General features: G+C 39.8%; 1 protein-coding gene across 1 annotated transcript in view; it reads left to right on the top strand.

The window, feature by feature from the left end:
- SUPT3H (SPT3 homolog, SAGA and STAGA complex component) overlaps nucleotides 1-733 on the top strand; it is a 443,433-nt gene extending 442,700 nt beyond the window's left edge. The window contains exon 13 of the mRNA XM_068557101.1: nucleotides 715-733. The gene's annotated coding sequence lies outside the window, so the exon portion shown is untranslated. The remainder of the gene's footprint in view (nucleotides 1-714) is intronic.
- The last annotated feature ends 17,419 nt before the right edge of the window (nucleotides 734-18,152 follow it).

The following is an 18,152-nucleotide window of genomic DNA, read 5'->3' as shown; positions in this document are numbered from 1 at the left end:
AAAAACAAATATCGTGTATTAACGCATATATGTGGAATGTAGAAAAATGGTACAGACGAACCGGTTTGCAAGGCAGAAATAGAGACACAGATGTAGAGGACAAACGTATGGACACCAAGGGGGGAGGGGAGGTGGGATAAATTGGGAGATTGGGATTGACATATATACACTAATATGTATGAAATAGATAACTAATGAGAACCCGCTGTATAGCACAGGGAACTCTACTTCACTTTGCTGTACAGTAGAAACTAACACAACATTGTAAAACAACTATACCCCAATAAAAAAAAAAGAAAGAAAGAAATGATGGTTTTCCTCCCTCACCAGTGATTAGCAGCTTCTTTAATTCAATCCTAGGTCTGTTCTGCCTCAGAACAAGTCGCTTTCTGATTTTTGTTTGTTAAGATGCCAACTAGCAGTACAGCAGCCTGTGGTACTACGTACCTGCAGCTTTCTTCTCTGAATGGCATTGATTTACTTCTTCCAGCCACTTTACTTGGGAAAAGTTAATCACTCCTTCCAGACCTGTATGTGCCAATCCATCGAGCAGTCTCTAAGCAGCAGTGACTCCTGCAGGTTGGCCGGCCACACTTCCATAGGTTTGGCCTGGGAGGAGACAATGAGCCCAGATGGTGCAGGAAGTTTGTGACTTACAGGGCAGCCTAAGCAAGATCAGCATGGTGTCAACTTTCCATGGTCCTAATCCCACAGGAATATACCAAGTCTAGGGTCCAGATGACAGAAGACCAGAGTGATGGGTCACTGTGTCATGGAGGCACCAACTCTAAACCACAGCCAAGCAATTTTCCAGCTTTCATCCATACCTAAAAGGAGGGCGAGGTGGCAAATCCCATGTCTCTCCAGAACCAGGGAGGCAGATGATTCCTTGTGGCAGCTCCTCCCAAGACTGGCTGTCTTGCTGCATCCCTGGGATGATCACAGAGTGAAGTGGAACCTTGCCTACGTGATCCAGATGGAGACATTCAAGGTCACTCAGGGTGCCTTTCCCCTGCAATATAGAGTCATGTGTCTCTGGGAACCATATGAAAAATCCATCTGCCTCCTCCTCCCTAGGTTTTCAAGGTGCTCTCCTTCTCTAGCTCTTTCCCATAAAGCTTCCTGCCTGCCTCAGGGCACAGTGCCTTCTGCATCCTCTGAATTTTTATGCCCCTGTTGGTCTCTATACTTCCTATTTTCTGTCCCTAATCATCTCTCCGTGTGCTTTGTAGCCTGCCTCAAGAAATTAAGAATTTCTTGAGGGCAAGTCTTAAATCTATACCTCTTTGTAATCGCCACATGCACATATTAGGTATTCAATAAATATTTTTTGGTTGTTTAACAAACATGAGCACAAAATTCTTTCTTTTTCTTTCTTTTTTTTTTTGGTTAAGTCTTTGTTTAATCTCTTATTGATACTTGTTTGACTTATTTGGCTGCAAATCTCAAGAACTATAGATGATCACAGCCTTTTTCTTAAAGACAATAATACAGTGTCTCAGAGAAAGCAATTCAAAGCAGGCCATGAGTCAGGTTTCTTGTGGCCTTTATGAGTAGGTCACTCTGACTACAGTCTTATTTGAAGGGGTTAATGACCTCAGAGAGGGAGGTAACCTTAGTCACCTTTGTATACTACTAAAGACCTAAGAACCTTTGTGTCCTACTTGAATCTATACGCACTTGAAAAAGACTTACAGACGTACTCCATTTTTGTTTATAGCAGCATCTTTGAAAACCTGCTAGGCCTCCCACTAGTTTACTTTAAAGACAACAAGCTATTTTAGGATGCGATTTCCCTAAAGATAATGGAAATAACATGTTCTCTGAACTTAGAGCAAATATGAAGATCTGTTTAGACTGAAAATAATGAGATTTTGTGAACAGGAAGCAACAGTTTTTCACCCAACAGCTTGCAGTTAAAACGTCTGCTCTCTTTATCTCTGTTCATTCATTCATTCATTCAAAAAAAATTTTCTTAGCACCTATGAAAGCCAAACAATCAACATGGTGTCGACAATTCCCAAACAGTGAAGCAAGGACCTAGGGGGAACCGTAGAGTTCCAGAAAAGGGCTCAAGAAGCCACGTACATTGAATTATCTATAGATTAAATATGTTACATGTTTTGCCCATATGGGTGCCGCTCTAAGTATTTACGTACGTGCCATTGTGATTTATGAAATACAAACATAAATTTATTTTAAAATGACACTGAAATCCTTGTAGCTTTTTGACATTACATTTTTTTTTTTCATTCAAGAGGTAGCAAAAGTACAAGTTATAGAATGCATGAGTCGGGGAATTTGTTAAGGTTAAAAAGTGATTCTCAAGCTCAAAAAAAAAAAAGGTACCTATTGCCTTCTGTGCTTTTACAGTAACTGCCATTGTCTCCGCAGCCCTTCAGTGGTGAGTAAGTTGTGCCCTCTGAAGGTTTTAAGCTTCTTTAGCTTAAATTTAAGGGTATTTTTTTCTTTTGACATTAAGTATCACCCCAACTTTTTTCATATGTCTTATTTTGGGGAAAATTTATGATCTTTTTAACATTAGGAAGTTTTGCTTTTCCTGACATTTTATTGCTTTGCATATTTGAAACATTTCAATCCCAGACAATAAATATTATGTGATTATTATTTTCATATGGATAGGCTATTTCCTCCTGTTTTTTCTAACCCCCTTTCCTAGCTAATACTCAAAAATTTATTAATATTAAACTGTGCCATTCAGCTTTTTCAGAATCATGTATAATGAAAATTGAAAGAGGGGCAGGTTTGAGAGAGGAGAGGTAGTAGTAGTTGAAAATAAATTGAAGTGTGTGGTTTTCTTTCAGTTGGATTTCTAATATTTCTTGTTTGGTTGACATGAAGATTATATTTATTCTATAAATCATTTTTATAAATTGACATAACCAGTTATCACGTTAAGTGGTATCTTTTTATATCGTTATTATGGAAGCTAAATGGGTCTCAACAAAGTGGACGGATGTTAACTGAATACACCATGAGAACTCAGTGTTAAAAGCACCCACCTTTAAAAGCTCTCCTCATGGCTCCCTCACCTGCGTCAGTTCTTTTCTCAAGTACCTGTCCTTCAATAAGGCCTTCTCTAACCCCCCTTTTAAATATTGAAGCCCCAGCCTCTGCCTTACATACGATATCCCACTTCCTTGTTTTCTTTTTTTTCACTAACACTTCCGTACCATTTCTTAGACTTATTTATTTTGTTTATTATCTCCTCCCTCTAGAATGTAGACTGAGATTCAGGATTATGGTCTGTTTTGTCCACTGTTGTGTCCCCAGCACTTAGAGCAGGGCCTGACACTAGTGCATGTTCCATCAGCATTTTCCAACATAAATGAATGATTGATCAGTCCTTAATTCTGCAAATTCTTGCAACACTATACCCATGTCATTGTCCTCTGGTTCTTCTCCAGCCTTTAACTGTTTCTTCTCACTTCTGTCCTGGCTTGTTGTCTGACTCCATGCCTCAACTATTTGCTTTCCCTTGACTTTCCAAAGTCCTCTGAATTTCTTCAACTATGTTCTTCAACATAACTCTTTTTTTACATTTTAGTACTTCCAAATTCACAATACATCTTCAACAGAATAAGAAATTTGGCCACCACAAGCAAGAGTTATTATGATATACTTAGTTTTTCATTAACATTATTTCAAAGTTTTTGATATATTTCACTACTTACTGAATTTTTTTCACAACTCCAAGTTAGCAATTTTTTTTTGGCCGCACCGCACGGCTTGCAGGATCTTAGTTCCCCGACCAGAGATCAAACCTAGGCCCCAACCGTGAAAGAGCCGAGTCCTAACCACTGGACCACCAGGGAATTCCTGGGTTAGCAGTTTTTTAAGTGTATTTATTTATTACCTCTTATGTTACAGTAGTTTTTTTTAGACACAGCACATATATTTATTTCTTTTTAAAAAATTAGCTTAATGTGGTATAGTTTAAATATAGTAATAACCCCTTTTTAGATGTATGGTTCAATTCAGTGACTTCTGACAAATAAGCACAGTTGTGTAACTGCCACCATAATCAAGATACATGAATGCCAGGAAGTTCTCTCATGTTTCTTTGTAATTGATCTGCCACTCATCACTAACCCCTGGCAACCACTGATCTGATTTCTGTCTCTGTAATTTTACCTTTTCCAGAATATCACATAAAATGGAATAATTCTATATAAACTTAGATTTAAAGTCTTTGTGTCTTCTTTCACTGAGTGTAATGCTTTTGAGATTCATCCATGTGGTCGTGTGTATCTGTAGTTCATTTCCTTTTCTTGCTGAGTAATATTCCTTTGTGTGGATGCACCACAGTTTGTTTATCTATTCATTATTAAGTGTACCTTTCGATTGTTTCTGACTATTAAGAATAAAGCTTCTATGAACATGGATGGACAGAGCTTTGTGTAGATTTATGTGTTCATTTGTAATGGGTAAACACTTAGGATTGGGATCACTGAGTCATATGGTTTGGTAAGTGAATATTTAATTTTATAAGAAACAGTGTTTTCCCAAAGTGCTGTACCATTTGGCACTACCATCAGAAATATGAGATTTCTAGTTGCTCCATATCTTTGCCAGCATTTGGTATGATCTATTCTGTTGTTTGTTTTGTCTTGTTTTAATTTTAGCCATCCTGATAGGCAAATAGTGGTATCTCACTGGGGTTTTACTTTGCTTTTCTCTGGTGACTAATGATACTAAGCACTTGCATGTATTGGTTTACCATCCATATATTTTCTTTGTTGGTTCAAATCTTTTGTCTATTTTTAAAAATCGGTTGTTTGTCTTCTTATTACAATATAAGAGTTCTTCATATATTCTAGATACAGAAATGTGTTTTTCACATATTTTCTCTGTGAGTCTGGGACTTGACTTAAAGAGTCTTTGGAAGAGCTGTAGGTTTTAATTTTGAAGAAGTTTGAGTTATCAATTTTTATCTTTTATGGATCATACTTTTTTGTGTCTTATCTGAGAAATCTTGATCTAACCCAAGCTCACAAAGGTTTTCGCCAATGTTTTCTTCTTGATATTTTAAATTTCAACTTTTACTTTTAGGTATTTGATTCATTTTGAGTTTACTTTTGTATATGGTGCAAAGTAAGGTTTAAGATCCCTTTTTTTTTTTCTTCCCCTGCACATGGGTGTCTGTTCCAACACCATTTTTTTGAGGATTATTCTTTCCTCATTGAATTACCTTGACACCTTTGTCTAAAACCAATTGACCATATATGTGTGGGTCCATTTTGGATTCTGTTTTGTTCCATTGATCTATATGCTTATCCTTAGACAGCACCTCACTGTCTTGATTACTAAGTCATGAAATCAGGTCTTATGAATCCTTCAGCTTTTCCTTTTCAAAATCTTTTTTTATTCTAGGTTCTTTGATTTTCCATATTTCTACAAAACACTTGCTGGGATTTTGACTGGAATTGCTTTGAATCTATAGCTCAATTTAGGGAGAATTGATACCTTAACTGTATTAGGCCTTCTAATCAATGAATATGGAATAGCTTTTCACTTACTTAAGTCTTTTCTGATTTCCTTCATCAATGTTTTATAGTTTTCAGAATGTAAATCCAGTACGTATTTTATTACATGTATCCATAGATATTTCAATTTCTGGTTCATTGCTAATATATAGAAATAAAATCAATATTTGTATATGAACCTTTTTTCCTGTAACCTTGCTGATCTCACTTATTAGCTATAATAGTTCTCAGGGTTTTTTGTTTTCTTTTCTTTTTGTGTATTCTTTGGAATTTTCTACATAGATGATTTTTATTTGCAAGTAAAGACAGTTTTTTTTCTTTCTTTCTAATCTGTATACTTCTTATTTCTTCTTCTTGCCTTATTGCAGTGACTAGCATCTCCAGTACACTACTGAATAGTCATGGTGAAAACAGACATCCTTGCCTTTTTCCTGAATTTATGGGGAAAACATTCAGTCTTTCATCATTAAATTAGCTGCACGATTTTCTTAGATGCTCTTTATCATATTGAGGGAAGTTCCTTTCTTTTTTTTTTTTAATAAGTTTATTTATTTATTTATTTTTTACTGCGTTGGGTCTTCATTGCTGCACGCAGGCTTTTTCTAGTTGCGGCAAGTGGGGGCTACTCTTCGTTGTGGTGTGCGGGCTTCTCATTGCACTGGCTTCTCGTTGCAGGGCATGGGCTCTAGGAGTGCAGGCTTCAGTAGTTGTGGCACACGAGCTTCAGTAGTGGTGGCTCACAGGCTCTAGAGCGCAGGCTCAGTAGTTGTGGTGCACAGGCTTAGTTGCTCCGCGGCATGTGGGATCTTCCCAGACCAGGGCTCAAACCCGTGTCCCCTGCATTGGCGGGCAGATTCTTAACCACTGTGCCACCAGGGAAGTCCCAGGGAAGTTCCTTTCTATTCTTAGTTTGCTGAGTGTTTTTATAATGAATCGATGTTGAATTTTATCAAATGGTTTTTCTGCATCCTTGGAGATGATAATATAGTTTCTCTTTTTTTGGTGGTACATTGCATTGATTGATTTTTTTATTTAAGTATAAATGACTTACAACATTATATTAGTTTCAGGTGTACAACATAGTTATTTGATATTTATTTACATTACAAAATGATCATTGGGATGCGTGTATCTTTTTGAATTAGCATTTTCATTTCCTTCAGATATATCTGATTTATCTTTCTTGGAGTTTATAGAATTTCTTGAATCTGAGGCTCGATGTCTTTCATCAATTTTTTTTAACATTCTCAGCCACTATTCTTCAAATATTCTTCTAGGATTTTAATTACATGTATGTCAGACTTTTCACCATGTGCAAGATGTCTCCTATACTCTTTTTAGAATTTCCCATCTCTTTTTCTCTCTTCTTTATTAATCTGGATATTTTCTACTGACTGACCCATCTTTATTAATCTTCTCTTTTGCTGCATCCAAAATTCTGTTAAGCCCATCTAGTGAACTCTTAATTTCAGGGTTTTTTTTTTTTTTTTCAGTTATGCAATCACCATTTGATTCTTTTTTTTTTCTTTTTTTTTTTTCTTTTGGCTACGTTGGGTCTTCGTTGCTGCATGTGGTCTTTCTCTAGTTGCAGCAAGTGGGGACTACTCTTCTCGTTGTGGCGCACGGGCTTCTCATTGAGGTGGCTTCTCCTGTGGAGCACAGGCTCTAGGCACGCAGGCTTCAGTAGTTGTGGAGCGTGGGCTTCGATAGTTGTGGCTCCCGGGCTCTGGAGCGCAGGCTCAGTAGTTGTGGTGCACGGGCTTAGTTGCTCCACGGCATGTGGGATCTTCCCGGACCAGGGATTGAACCTGTGTGCCCTGCATTGGCAGGCAGATTCTTAACCACTGCACCACCAAGGAAGTCCCCATTTGATTCTGTTTTAAAAATTTCGTTTTAAAGTCCCTTTCTGATTACCCCAGTGTGTGGGTTGCTTATAGACCTGCTTCTGTACTCTGGGATTTTTTCCTCTTAGTTTTCAATCACTTTGTTCTGTATCCCACTATGCCTAGGATTTTTTTGCTGAATACCAGACCTTGTATGTGAAAAAATGTAGAAGCTCTGGATGTTGATTTCTTCCAGAGAGGGTTTAATTTTCTGGCAAGCGGACAGGGATGTAGTCAGATCAAGGTTGAGCTTTTTCTACTTTGCCCTTATTCATAGAAGGTATACCTAGGGTCTCAGCTGAGAGCCTGTGGTGTTTACCAGACCCTTCAGCCTTGGTGAGCGCTGAAATCCAGCCCCTGACTCCCTGGACCCACAAGATGGATGAAATTTCTGCTCACCTCATTCGTCTCCCAGCTTCTACTCTCACCCCACACATGTGCAGCTTTGGAGTTGACATATATTTCAAGGAGAAATTTCATGTAGAATTATAGGCTCACTTCTCTGCAGTTACCTCCTGTCTGAGATTGTGGTCCCTCATTACCTCTGTACCTCAGCCCCAAGCTCCAACCTCTGCCTCTCCAGCCCAGTGAGACTGCCGCAAGCCCTAGACCACTGCTTTCCATGCAGCTTCTCTTACTCTCACATTTAATTGGCAAATTCCCTGAAGGAAAAAATGAACTTTCCTCTTCTTCAATTTCTAGTCCCTCAAACCCTGACTGCCTTGGCTTTTTACTGATGCCTCAAATAAAGTGTGCTTCCCAAAGATGTCCACATTCACATCCCTAGAACCTGTGAAGATGTCACATAACAAAAGGGAATTAAAGTTGCAGGACTGGAATTAAGGTTGCTGATCAACTGATATTCAAGGGAGATTATCCTAGGTGATCCAGGTAGGCCCAATCTAATCACATGAGCTCTTAAAAACAGAAGAGGGAGGCAGAAAAGTGGGGAAGATAGTGTGACATCAGAAGGACTTGACAGTGCTGGCTTTGAAGATGGAGTAAGGGTGTCATGAGCCAATGAATGTGGTGGGCTCTAAAATGGCTCTTGTAGCCAGTAAGAAAGCCGGGACTTTGGTCCTACAGCCAAGAACTGAAAACTCCCGACAATCTGAGCAGGAAGTGGTTCTCTCCTACAACCTCCAGAAAGTAACATACCTACCAACACCTTGATTTTAGTCCACGAGACCCATAGCAGACTTCTGACCTATAGAACTGTAAGGTAATGCATTTGTGCTTAAGCCGCTAAATGTGTGGTAATTTGTAACAGCAGCATAGAAAACTATTACACAATTGTTTTGCATTTTGTCCAGCTTTTCTAATTGTTCTCAGGTCAACGATTAGTCTCGATGTATCAGTCAGAGTACAGTCAGAGTCAGAACCACTGTGCTTATGGGATAAAGGTTTTATTATAGGAATCAGATCTTCCAGAGCTGTGGGAGGATTTGGGAAAGTGAAACCCTAGGAAGGAAGTTGGAGGATCAGAGAAAAAGTCCACAACCCATCAATTTGGGAAGCAAAGCACAACCACCTGACAAAGTAGCTGCAAAGTGACAGCTCACAGGAAGGTCTGTAGGAAGCCATGCTTCTGTAGAACTGCTACCTCTGTGAGTCTGCCACCAAGTGTCTGGTAGTGAGCTTGGAGCCTCTGTTGGGAAATAGGATCCTCAGTCAGGAAGAAGAGCTGGATGGAGAGTGGAGGAAAGGGAGGGTAAGCTAGAACCACCGGCACTTCTGTGGCAGTAACTGCATGTAACCACAGTGAAGTTCAAAGGTTAATAACTGCTTCACTGCCATCTTCCAAATCTTGCATAAATTTCTCTTTTGGCCAACTCTACTCAGAACCATATAGGGAAGGGAAATCTGGAAATGTAGTTTCAGTTTCACCAAGTTGACACAGTACCAAATAGTCTACCCTTTGTCAACTTGGTATCCGTACACCATACACTTTTAAGCGTAGTATTAAATCCTCCAAATAAAGGCAATAGCAAAATGCTTCCCCCTAGCATGACGCATGCTAACCCTCTCCTCCGAAGAGGATATCAATACCTTTGTGGTCTTCCTCCTGAAAATCTATAACCTCAATCTAATCATGAGAAAATCATCAAACAAATCTCAGTTGAGGGTTATTCTACAAAACACCTGACTATACTCAAAACCGTCAAAGTCATCAAAAACAAGGAAAGTCTGAGAAACTATCACAGCCAAGAGGAACCTAAGGAGACATGTCATAAATAAATGGTGTCCTAGGTGTGATTCTGGAACAGAAAAAGGACATTAGGTAAAAACTAAGGAAATCTGAATATAAGTGTGGGCTTTAGTGAATGATAACATATCAAAATTGGTTCATTAATTGTAACAAATATACCATACTAATGTAAAATATTAATAATAGGAGAAACTGGGTGTGGGGTATATAGGAACTTTGTATTATCTGTGTAATTCTTTTAATAAATATAAAACTATTCTAAAATTAAAAGTGTATTTTTTTAAAAAAGGATATAGTCCCATATGACGCATCCATTTGGGGTGATGTTTGTTCTTTTCTATGAGTTAGGATATACCCCCTTTGATATCCTGCAACTTAAATACTGAGATATATGGCTAACCACTATTAATACCTGATAATAGGGGAAAGGGAGAGGGGGAAATAATAAAGAATTGTTTAATACCTAAACAAATACGCTGTATTCACATTAAAGTAAGGAAGAGACACTCGTAACCACTCCTGTCATCATTTCTGTAACAGGTCCAGTGGTCATAGCTAGTGCTTATGACTTCCTTCTTCCACTAGCCAGTTCATACTCCCTTAGCCCTCAATAAACACCTCAGCTGGTATGGTTCCTTGCTTGATGGCGTGAGCCTGCCTCTTTCTGTTTCAGTTATATTTTGCTGTATAACAAATCACCCCAAAACTTAGTGGCTTAAAACAACAGTGATTTATCATTTCTCACGATTCTGGGGAGTCAGAGATTCAGGCAAGTCTTGACTAGGTAGTTCTCCTCCGTGTGGCATCATCTGGTACTTATCAGCTGCATTCAGCGGGCAGCTGAGCTGGACCAGAAGGATCGAAAAGGCTTTGCTCATCAATTTGGAGATTTGGAGCCTCAGAGCTCCACATGATCTGTCCTTTTGCTTCTGACAACCTTTGGCTTCCTCACACATGATAGTTTCAGGGTAGTTGCATTTAAAAGACAACTGGCTTCACACAGATGGCCAACAGGCACGTGAAAAGATGTTCAACATCGCTAAGTATCAGAGAGATACAAATCAAAACCACAATGAGGTATTACCTCATACTGGTCAGAATGGCCATCATCGAAAAGTCTACAAACAATAAATGCTGGAGAGGATGTGGGGAAAGGGAGCCCTCCTGCACTGCTGGTGGGAATGTAAATTGGTGCAGCCACTATGGAGAACAGTATGGATGTTCCTTAAAAAACTAAAAATAGAGTTGCCATCTGATCCAGCAATTCCACCCCTGGGTATATATCTGGAAAAAACGAAAGCACTAATTTGAAAAGATAATGTGCACCCCAGTATTCATAGCAGCAGTATTTACAATATTCCAAGACATGGAAGCAACCCAAGAGCCTATCAACAGATGATTGGTTTAAGAAGATGTGGTATATACATACAATGGAACACTAATCATCCATAAAAAAGAATGAAATATTGCCATTTGCAGCAACATGAATGGACCTAAAGAATATCATACTAAGGGGGTGTAGGCATGGCTTCTCCTACTCCCAGGGTCCTCCCGTGTGAGGAGGGGTCCTCAGTGCCCCTAGAGGCACTCCATCTGTGGCCCAGGAAGCAGTAACTTCAGGGCAAGAATGTTCTGGGCATTTGTCCAAATTCCCAGCTGGTCAGGTGTGATGCTGGTGGTGTTCCCTCTGCACCACGGCTCTCACACTTTTATAACCACGATCGTTTATAAAGCACATGGGAAAGTGTGTGTGTGTGTGTGTCTCTAGGCTCATCCCTCAGAGATTCACATCCAGTAGTTGGGAGAGACCAGAAATGTACATTTTTTTAAAAATGAGTCCTTCCAAGCGACATGGATGGACCTAGAGATTAACACACTAAGCGAAGTAAGTCAGACAGAGAAAGACAGATATCATATGATATCACTTATATGTGGAATCTAAAAAGTAATACACATGAACTTACTTACAAAACAGAAACAGACTCAAAGACATAGAAAACAAACTTATGGTTACCAAAATGAAAGGGAGGGAGGGGATGGATAAATTCGGAGTTTGGGATTAACAGATACAAACTACTATACATAAAATAGATGATAAGCAACAAGGATTTTCTGTATAGCACAGGGAACTATATTCAATATCTTATAATAACCTATAATGGAAAATAATCTGAAATATATTAATAAATATATATATAACTGAATCACTTTGCTGAACACCTGAAACTAACACAATATTGTTAATCAACTATACTTCAATTAAAAAAAAAAAAAAAAAAAAAGGCAGTCGTCTTCCAAGAGGGATGAAATGAAAACTGTGATTCTTCTTCAGGTGTGGCTCTGAAGTTCCAGAGCAACGCTTCTATATTTTGCAGTCAAAGCTGGTCGACAAACCCAGTCCAGGTTAGAGGGGAAGGGCAATAGGCTCTATCGCTTGGTAAGAGGAGCAGCAAAGAACTTGCGCCCGGTTGTAATCCACTAAACTGGTTGTGGAAATCTCTGTTTATCTTCTTTAAGGCAAATTCTCAGAATTGGAATTGCTCCATGGAAGGTATTCCTCATTTTAAAAGCTTGAGACTTATCCAAATGGCCCTCCAGTTGGGTTTTTCCAGTTTTCATTCTCATTAACAATGTTTGAAAGTCAGTTTCCCTGTGCCTTCACCAACACTAGATATCATTACCTTTTTTAATCTTTTCCAGTTTAAAGAAGGGGAAGGTCTGACCACTGCATTTATTTGCATTTTTGCATACCATTGAGGTTGAACATTTTGAATGTGTTTATGGCCATGTGTTGCCATTCTTTTTTTGAATTGCCTAATCTTGTACTTTGTCCATTCCTCTCTTGGGCTATTCCTGGGTTGAGTGCTGATGTTGGTCCGAAAACTGGGTTACTAAAGTTTAATTGACCTCAAACAACCCAACTAGGTTTTTAAATATTATGAATTACTGTCACCCAAAAAAAAATCTATCTCCATTTCCATTTGTTTATTCTCTACTTCCTTAGATCATATCACCTTTTTCAGTTCTTTCTTTTCTCAGATTCACAATATTAGAACTGCAGAATCACCTCATTTTTCAGTTGAGGCTTTTGACAACAAAAGAGGAAAGGGTCTTGTCCTTTCTAAAGGTGGGGAGTCTATTCAGTTTGAATGCATGGAACCTCTCTTTTGGCTTCTGGTCAAAACTACACCAACAATGCATTTAGCCCCTTTACCAAAAGGGTTGTGTCCTTGTGTCTGGCACTAAGAAATTCAGTCTATCCATAACTTTTGCCTCATGAATAACTCAGATCCTAAATTCCCCCTGCCCCTACTTGGCTGTGTGACGTTTTATAAATTGCTTTAACTTTGGGGCCTTGGATTACCCATCTGTTAAGTGGGAGCACTGAACTTCTACTCAGTGATTCTGAGACATACTTTTTACTCTTGAAGTCTGTTGTTCAAGAGCGCATTAGAGAGAATGGATTAGGGGAAACCAGCATAGGTGGAAGTTGACCTTTAAGAAATTTATTTCGGCCTACAATGTCTATTTTTGAAGGTAACCTAATCAAAGCTTTTTAAAAATAGTTTTTAATTATAGGTTTGAAACTTTGTGTTATTTGTAATACCTTTTTAGAAGCATGAAAATAGCATTTCTCTCTGTACCAGCTTTGTGCTTTCCCATTTGGTAAACACTGATTTTATTTCTATCTGTTGCCTGTAGGAGTAGACCAGGCCAACTCAGTACTTCCTGTTTACCTCCTGGTCTTACACATGGTAGATTGCCACAGACCTGCTCTCAAAATAAGCTTCCTTGGTTTAATTCTGCATTTTCTGGTTAGGCAACTGGCCTGTCAATACTTGAACAATGAAACAATTTGGCTACTGAAGACTTGTTCTGACATTCCCCCTTCAAATTGTCAGTGGAAAGGAAAGTCACTTAATGTAATGGCAGGGATAATATAATAGTAGGATTTACATTTAAATGGGGGCATCACACAGTACCTTTCATTTGAGAATATCAAAGCATTTCCAACTCTTAAACTTGGAATGTGTGACATGGGCAAACACAAAGATAGTAAATAACCTGATTTCCTCTGGAGATTCTCAGTGCTCTAAATATCTATTTTTTAAGGAGGAAGATTGACTGTTATGTGTATTGAGTGAATAGAGTGTAAGCTTAGAAATATTTTATGTTCCCATCATAGTTTATTCTGCTTAGCATAAATCATCAGCGCCAACCATAACTTACCATTTACTGGAGCTTTTTCGGTTGTATTACACTTTTCAGTTGTATTACACTCATGTCAGACACACCTTCGTACAAGTCCCTCCAAGGTCAATAGTTTAGAAATTCTGCCTCTTCCATCCCCTTCTCCACTCAACACTTATGGAAATATATGCTAATTGGAACAGAAGCAGCCTACCCAGCTAACAGGGTTAGACCACTATTAACACAAGATTAATGAAACAGAAGTTTAGGGTAAAAATAACATTTTTCAAGCCCTAAGAGTGTAGATGCCAAGTAAAAGCCAGCAGTTCTCCAGGATCAGTCAAATCCCACGCTTTGCCCTCCTTCAACTTCGCTCAACGGAGTTGAAGAAAAGAGGAAATCCTGTACGCCCACCGTTGCTCTGGCCACTGTTGCCACCCTCTGGCCCTCCCACCTTCCCTGAAGCCACAGCTCAGCAGTCACCATTGTGGAAAACAGGACCACAGACTCAAGGTGCAGAATGAGACTCTACACATTGTTTACTGAGGTGACACGCAAGCAGGAATGATGAGGCACTTGTGCACAGGTAGCTACCTATACTCATGGCCGGCCTTTGTAGGTGTGAGATTCATGTCCATAAGAGGGCATTTAGAGACCACAGATATTTAAAATGACAAATATTGGCAAGAAGTTGAGTTTGTGAAGTATTCTACATTGCTGATTTGTGACTGACCCATGGGTTAAGAGACATCTAGAGCTATCAGAGGCTTAGAGAACAACAGTATTTGCTCAGACGGAGAAAAGCCTAAGGATCTTATCAGTTTGCTGAGACTGGAATTGGCATCCTGTGTGACAGATCTGTAATACTGGGGGTGAGTGGGCTGATTTCCTTTTAGATTTCCAGGATCTTTCAGGATCCAAAGGCAGCCTTCACCTCTGGATACTCAGCTCTTTATAGACACCCCGAATTCTTCCAAACTGACCAATCACACTGGAAATAAATTTTACGCACTTAAAAAGTGATATTCTTTCGCATCTAGTACCCAGATCTTAGTTTCTAAGTATTCTCCACTGATATTCAGGATCCTCGGAAAAACAGCTGATTCCAGGACTGGGTCAGGGAAAGAGGCCTTGAAAAATTAGCCTGGAACATCCTAATTCACCAGAAAATAAAGAGTTGCTCGAAGAACCACAGGGGAATATCAAAAATGGGAGCTTGAAGAGTCTCCCACTGGCTAAATCTGGGAAAATTTGATCATAGTAATGGGTTATCATGCATAGCATAAGATAAATAATTTTGAGTTCATACAATATAAATAAGTAAATAAATAAGGGAGAAAGTGAAAGCTCTTCTTTGCCATAGAAGGCCAGCTAATAAATATAGCTGGAGTTATGGCATTAAAAGATCATCAGTGGGGGAGAAAGACTGATAAGGAGTAGAAATTTACATAGTCTCAAATTATCTCCCCACAAATTACCTATTAGTTACAAAGGAAAACTAGTAACAACAACAACAACAAATCTGGTGTTCTTTCAGTTGTTCCTTGTAAATATTGTTAATTAAATTTTTTTATTGTTTTGGTTCACAAATGTTAAGCATTTCTTTTGCTTGAATTTTGTCTTTCTTGAGGTCACGCCATTAAATAAGAAATGCAGACAGAAATTCATGTATAGCAGTTCAAAGAATACCTCCAGTGATGACAAATCCTTTGATAAGATACACTTTGGGTAAATGCCTAATCTCGCTCTTTTTGTTCAGACCTATTGAAATTGTTCTCCCCTTCGAAAGCCAGATCAGGCTAACCCCTCAGCACAGCAGAGACATAAAGGAGCAGAACCCACCCTCCACCTCACGCCCCGCACTTGCATCAGAGGGAGCCCGAGAGCTACAGCACTGGGTGGGCAGAGAGGTGGCTGTTCCAGGCTGGCCACTGAACTACATCTGGTCCCTCCCCTAGGGAGGGTTCTGACCTTCTTTACTTCTCCTTTTGTTGTCTGTATAAGACCAGAAACACTGTTTCCAGTTACTGTGATGGTTAGGTGTCTGTGGCAGGCAGGATGCTGGTGTCCAGAGAGGGCAGGTGGGGTAAACAGAACCCCTAGATATTGCTGGCCCAGCTGGGCTCCTGGCTACCTGGTTATGTGATGAACTGCACCAGCATTCCAGGGAGATGGGACAGGCACCTCGAAGACTACATTCAGACACCGAAAAACACACCCACCAAACAGCCGTCCCAGACCTCTAATCTTACTTGATGACCAAACTATAATTACATTACAGCAATTACTTGAATATTACATTTTTATTACTGTTATGTCATTATGTCTACTAGGAAAAAATATGCCTACTTGAAGCAGCAAAATTCTTAATGACTCATTTAAGCTCGTTTAAGCTCATTTAAGCTACCTGAAACCCCTGACTTAAACATTTTGGCCAAAATAATTTTTAGAGCCTGGGGGGAAGAAGAGTGTTAATCTCCATCTATAGTGTTGCCCAAAAAGCAAGAAAACTTTCACTGGTGGATATACTTCTAGAGATTAAAAAGTTCCAGCCAAGGCTGATCAGAAAGTTCTGATAGTTACATTTAAGAGCTCTGTTTATAAAGCCATCAATTCTTTATCATCTATTGATCAGTTCCAACTACTGGCAAAAAGTAGAGAACTCAGGAAACATCCATGTCTCCATCCTCCAAATGTGTGGAGGCATATTTCCCATACTTCCAAAATGTCAAGCAGGAAGATTCTTTAGAGGCCAGCTTAGCCCATTTTTCAGCCCTTTCTGTGGAAGCCAGTGGTTTATTTGGAACTCACAAAGGACACTCCTCAAATACTTACTAATGTAAGTTACATTTTCTAATCATTATATTTTACTTCATTACCTCTTTTTAGGTAGTTTCTCATTAGACCTGATCTTGCTGAAAGATTCCAAGCTGTCAGACTCAGTATATTTTCTCAGCAGGGGGCCCTTTGACCCTAACCACTTTGCAACTTAACCCAAACCGTGTCCCTTTCCCAAGCAGTGCAGGCCCAGACAAGCATATGATGCCTCTTGTCTCAAAAATAAATTCTATACTTTGAGAGCCAGGATTCAGACCCTTGAATTTGGGGAACTTACCATATGAGCTGATGAGTCAAAAGATCCAGTTTTAACCACTTTTGAATTTTTTTACACATACATTTACCCCTAAATACTCTCTGCATTGAACAAGCACTTTCCTACAAGAAAATGAAGCAGCTAACAGGTTTTGCTTCCCTTAGGTAAACCAAGCCCAAGGTTTGCTTTTTGCTTCATTTTTTAAAAAGTCCTTTTGGCAAATATATGTCCTCTATGTTACTGTGTAAAATTCAGTGCCTAATTCTAAAGTTATGTACATCTGCCGGACATATACGCTGTAAAACATTCATGGCTGCCTACCAATGTGAAAGGTATTACCAGGTCTATTTTTAACATTGTTTTGGCAAGGCTGTTGCTGTGGGAAAAAAAAGAAAAATTCCTATAGAATTCTTAATGAGAAAACTGAATGATTCTTTGAAATGTGGTTGTGATTCCCTGACTTAATTCGGCGGTGATGTCACAGGTGGTGAGAAGCAAGAAACGGTAGACTCGCTCGTTTGCCAGCGTGCTCTCAAGATGCACCAGAGGGGAAATGAAACTCATCTTGCATGTGGTTTGTGCTGAGCTGTGCTTCCCACCACTGCTCCGGGGGTCACACAGGCCCCTGCTCGGGACATGTCTCACACACTCGGTTTGTCATCCCCGTGAGCCTGTGTCATGGAAGGGTGCGCTGCTTGCATGTGTTTCTTATAGAACTTGATCAGCCCGCTGGCCTTTCTTCTGTTCATTACCCACATTTGTCTTAGAAAACAGCCACCTTGTTCTAGCTGTTGGAGAAAGACAGGGCTTTCCTCCAGCTCACCTGAGTCCCCTCGGTCACTTAATTAGCAAGTGGCAAGAAGTTCAGAGAAGTCTGTCAGGACAGGAGAATGTGCTCCGACCTCCTTGTCACCTAATTTGAATCCTGGGCCACACTCTTGGGCAGAGGACACAACGGCACATCAGGTGGTGTCCTGGTCAGGTCTCAGGTGGGTTTGTAATATTAAAAGAATAATATAGGGCTTCCCTGGTGGCGCAGTGGTTGGGAGTCTGCCTGCCAGTGCAGGGGATACGGGTTCGAGCCCTGGTCTGGGAGGATCCCACATGCCGCGGAGCGACTAGGCCCGTGAGCCACAATTGCTGAGCCTGCGCGTCTGGAGCCTGTGCTCCGCAACAAGAGAGGCCAATAGTGAAAGGCCCGCGCACCGCGATGAAGAGCGGCCCCCACTTGCCACAACTAGAGAAAGCCCTCGCACAGAAACGAAGAC

This window comes from Eschrichtius robustus, chromosome 12 (assembly GCF_028021215.1).
Source record: "Eschrichtius robustus isolate mEscRob2 chromosome 12, mEscRob2.pri, whole genome shotgun sequence".
Classification (NCBI taxonomy): Eukaryota; Metazoa; Chordata; class Mammalia; order Artiodactyla; family Eschrichtiidae; genus Eschrichtius; species Eschrichtius robustus.
The sequence above is the reverse complement of the archived record's forward strand: the minus strand, read 5'-3'. Positions and strand labels throughout refer to the sequence as shown.